We start from the raw sequence: 5,615 nt of genomic DNA, 5'->3' as shown, positions 1-5,615 counted from the left end.
CTTTTTGGAGTATTTTAATTTTGAGTTATCAATCTTCTTTTTTTGAAAACTTTATCGAATATTACAATATCTCATTTACTATTTATTTTATACATATTAAAATTCTTTATTGAATAAAAGTATTCGATTTCGTTATTGTGCGATAATAATTTATATAAATAATGATACCGAAATAATTCATGTACATGCGTGTACATTGTTCACTGTGACATAAATGTTACTTTAATAATAATTACTATCGTTAATCGTGTAGCTTATTGTACGTATAGTTTAAGTCAACGCGTTGTATTGTAAATAATGAAATGCATAATTAATCGATTAATTAATAAAGACGAGATGAATGAAGTTTAAGTCTGAAGGACGATTTTGCATTTCGCAAAATAACAATCTTATGCTTTGAACCAACCATTCATTAAAAGGTAAGTAAGAATATTTTACAATTATTAAGATTGCACAATTATTAACATCAAACTTACTGAAAGCTTATTTGTAGAAAATGATATTATAATTAAGACGAATATTTATTCCTTTAGAAACTGATTTCTATATTCTTTCTTCTCTCTCTCTCTCTCTCTCTCTCTCTCTCTCGCTCTTTCTCTTTTCTTTCTTCTCTCCTTCCACTCTTCCTCTCTTTCGCGCGCGCGCGCGCTTTGTCTTCATAACGATATTTGTGGAAAAATAGTTTTTTAATCCGCTCAAAGCCGCTCCAAAATCCAGCTTATTAAGCTAACAGCTCGTTATGAGAAACTTCCGGAAATCTCAGGATTAGGACTCAGCTGGTTAATTCTCTACAGCTCGTTTTTCGAAAAGATGATCGCGATTAAATGTATTCTCGACTCGTTAAATTAAACGTCGGTTACAGAAAGACTCGGATCAGTAAAGATTTTCCGTCTCGATCGGAGAATTTCGCGCGAAAGACATAAATTAAGGGATATCCAAGACGGATCTGCCTGCCGTTCGGTTAATGAAACTTGCAGCGGAGATTTCCTGGCGCAATCCCGGATTGATGCCAGTAGCAGCGGCTCGTCTTCGCCCTTCATACATACTAATACGGCACGTATTCGCGACAATCAGATACTCAACCGCTGCTACTTTCTCCTAGCTTTATCATTCCGTCTACCAGCTCCGCCAATTAATTATCTCCAACAAAGGATTCCCGTATCCCAATTGCTTGATCGTTTGCCAGCGCGGAAGAAGGAAGAGGTAGCGGCGGGAAGAAACGATTCGAGAGAAGGCACGATAAGGAAGAAACCGGAAGAGGACGGGGGGAGTAGGGTATTCCCTTCGTTACTTCCGACGAAGTTACATTGACTGCGCCAGGCTGGCTCCTGCCCACCCTGCGCGTCGCCCGGATGGTGTTTTACGATCTGCGTCCGTACAACGGATGTGCCAATCCTGTCTTAATTGCCTCCGATAAAAAAGAAGGCGTGGATACGTGCTCTGTACGACTACACGGCGAGAACACGACAACGAAACGACGACGACGACGGCGAAAGTTTCGCCGTAGTTCCGCCGTATTGATTTTCATGTAAAAATACGCGAATATCGCTCGCTCGTTGAATTATCGAGTGCCCGACGCCCGGAAGAAAGGAAGCCTCTTGAAGCTCGTTTCCGCGAGCCCTCTCTCGAAATGATTCGACAGGCCGGAATTAGTCATTCGATTAGCCCTTTGCCGCGCGCGCGAAACGGAAGCGTCGACGAAAATGTACCGTCTATAACAGTTATACAGGAAAATCGATTGAGGGGGGGGGAGAGGTGTTCAATTCGAGAATATCGGTCGGATAGGCTTATATTAGCTCACGGCGAAATGCAAAGTTTCTATAAGTTCAAGTTGAGCCACGAATCCTAAACTTAGTCGTTAGATCGATTTTGATTTTAACTTAATTAACGTGATAATCTGCTATAAATATGCTATATATATGTATATTACTATACATAACCAATACAGTCTATTTAAAATAGATTTTGCAGATCATTTTCTATGCTTCTTTACTTTTCTTAAATATTTATTTCAAGCTTTATCTTCAACAATAGATAACAACAGATTATCATAACATTTTATCATAAATCTATCATTTTATTCATGCTGAATTTGTCACATTTTTTAATTTAATTTTTATTAAATATCAATTTTATTTTTTCGTATTTAATGTTAAATTAATTTATTGAGAATAATTAAATAAATATTAATGATATGATATAATAATGTATGTAGTAGGTAAACGAAGAAATATGAATTAATGTAGTGATCATAATAAATTGATTATTTTTATCAAAATTTTTTTAACAAATTTTTAAAAAATATGATGCTAATATTTCGGTAAAGTCTGCTAAACTCCAACTTCCATTTATATTAATTAATTAATTCCAATATTTCTCTTTAGATCGTTGAAAAAATATTCGATGCAGAAATTAGAAAATAATTGATAATGACGTAATTAAATTATAAATTTAATTATAATTAAAAAGAATTTAATAAAAATTCGAAATAAAACACGGAGCAAGAAGAATATTAACATACTTCAGTTCTAAATACAAAAAAATTCAACGTTTTTTATTTTCTGTTACAAGGTAAATAAATAGATATCTAAAAAAAAAGAGACAAATTGAGAAAATTATAATATAAAGCTATGCACGTGTGTATGTGCGTGTGTCACAGAAAACGATCAGAATCATGTGATATGTCATTCCCATAGTATTTAGCAATTCTAAACCGTCTCTTTCCGTGTGTATGTATATGTATAAAACTTTATTTTACCTTTCCCTGGCAAAAATAAAAATCGGAGCGTAAGTAAGGCGTAAGTAAGCGTTCAAAAGTAAGGAGAAAGAGTGACAGAAGCGTAAACGAAACTTCCAGGAAGCGTAAATTGGAATAGTGAAACGTAAAAGAAGCGTTTTAAGAGCTAAATGCTTCTTTTACGTTTCACTATTTCAATTTATGTTTCCTAGAAGCTTCGTTTACCCTTCTGTTATTCTGCCCTTATATTCAATTAATATTTTTGCCAGGGCTGTAAGTTGCGAATATTAATTTGCAAGCTCAAAGTCGATAATGTTGGATAATTCCTCTTCTAGCATTTTCTTCTCGATTTCTATCTTCTCTCCGATCTGTATCTCTTCCCAGTCTTTATTTCTTTGTTAAATCTCTCTAACTATATTTCGTTAAGTTCTATTTACTATATAATAAAGATGCAATTTTTACATATGTTTTTTTGCTAAGCAAATGTGTGTTTTTTTTACAATAGATTCATCTCATTATTTTGTTTGAATATAAAAATATTAAGGTACAATTATATCACGAAATCAATAGTACGAACTATTTCATATTTTATGTCGAAATACGGCATGATAAAATTATATGATGTAAATCGAAAAGTATTGATTTTTCGATAATTTTACCTAATATTTTTATACGCAGAATAATTAAAGGAATTATATTATGTAAAAAGATCACATAATTCTATTTAAAAAAGTGGAGATGACCTTCATATCTTTTTAGTGTCTCCACCTAGAGAAAGATAGCAATGTGACCAAAATGTGTCTCACTCGAAACCCCTACAACTTTTTTATAAAACATTTTGTTGTACTCTCTAAATTTTTTGGAGTGACTTTTCAGTGAGATTCACTCCAAAAGAGTAAAAATTTTGCCACTCAAGTGGCCGAGTGGCAGTATTTTCTATCTTTTGGAGTGAGATTCACTCCAGAAAATTTAGAGAGTATTATTACTAATAATGAAGAAATTTGACTGATTAAAATAGATCACTCTGTATAATAACTTACAGTAGCATTCAATATTACATAGTACACTCAGAGAAATGTTTTGCTGTTCCAGCTAGAATTCTAAATATTACACTTAAATTACAACGCTGTTTTTTGTATCTGCCAAAAAATTGTCTGTCATACGTAGAATTTATAGTAGCAATATTCTAAGAATATATACAAGAAAATATAGGTCTCATAACCAAATATGATTAGAGTCTGGATTGGAGTCTGGATTGATTAAACGTCATACAAAAATTTTTTGCTAAACTTTCTTGCTAAATTTGACAAATACCTAGTTCAGATATAATTTCCGTCTCTATTATCTATATTATCTATATTGATTAAATACAAAACATATGTGGTATCGCAGTGCTTACTAATCACTTATCCGTTTTAGCTAATTTTTCGTATCTAAATAATTTTCGCTATAATTACAAGATTGATTTTTTCAGTGTAGTTAATTATATAAATCAAATTTATCGTATAAATAATTGACGATTTATCTCACAAATTACGACCACGTTAATTATTCCATTACAATTTTCATTATTTATTAACGCAACTTTTCATCATCAATCAAAATACTTATCATTACATGGAACCTCTAAGAACTCTAATTTGCTAAATTATGTAAAACACAACAAGCGTGTATAATTTAATTAAACCATACGTATAATATCTCGTAATTTGAAATAATACAATTTCCTAAATCTTTGTTTCAAGCAATCAAATGCATTTCCAACTGTAATACGATATGAGCTTAATTTTTGATTAAATTGTCTTTGCGCTTGAGTTAAATATCCAATATATATGTACGGGACGATTAAATATTTTAATCAGTATTGAAAGCGAAATGCAGAAATTATGCAATCTTGATGCATTATGTTCAAATAAATGAAATTTTTAGTTAGTTCCATCAGTTGCTTGGAGTCGTATAATAAACGTGTAATTTTTTTCTACGTTGAACATTAAGAAAGATTTTTAATTTTTTTTCAAAACTGGATAATTTATATTTAAGAAATCAAAAAATCAACACTGTTAGACTGATGAATACTGTAAAATGCTTATTACCATAAAGAATTACCTGTACAAAAAAAAAATAAAAAAGAGCGTCAAGTTCCCGTGCTCATCAAAACCAGTTATTGTACGAAACAAACATCGCTACTGAATATTTCATATAAATTTTAATTTTTGTATTATTATACAAGTTGATAGAATAATGAAATATTCTGTTACTTTTATAAGCATAATAATAAATATATCAAATCCCATGTAAAATATAAATTTTTATATTCAATTCTTTTTCATATCCAAATTCTTTCTTGATTAAATGATATTTACTCAATAAAATTTATGCTGTCATTAATGTGGCGATGGCGTCGTCTCTACTCTAACTGTCAAATTACATTATCATATGTAAAATCTCACACACACGTTTGATACATATTAATTCATATAAATCACAAATATATATATCCAAGCGGCCTACTTTGATAGATAAATAACTATATTAACGTCTTTAATTATGTGTAATTAGCCAATTAATTACGTTACAATTTTTTTTATTTGATTTTTTTATTTAATTTTCGTTATACATTTCTTTTTTGCGATTCGACGTTATGCATATTGTAATCAACGATTACCAACGATCAAATGATCAGAATTATTGATTAGCTGGTGAACCACACCGGTAAATAAACGTGACGAAACATTTGTTAAACTTTTGAAGATTTTGAGAAAATTCTCCAACAGCACGTTGCCTTGATAAAGAATTCAAACTTCGTAATTGACCCCGTAACAAAAATTTAACTGGCAGAGACACAAAGATATACATCAAGCGCTGCGGTAGCGGCGCG

Source organism: Wasmannia auropunctata, unplaced genomic scaffold, assembly GCF_000956235.1.
Source record: "Wasmannia auropunctata unplaced genomic scaffold, wasmannia.A_1.0 LD336083.1, whole genome shotgun sequence".
NCBI classification, from domain to species: Eukaryota; Metazoa; Arthropoda; class Insecta; order Hymenoptera; family Formicidae; genus Wasmannia; species Wasmannia auropunctata.
The sequence above is the reverse complement of the archived record's forward strand: the minus strand, read 5'-3'. Positions refer to the sequence as shown.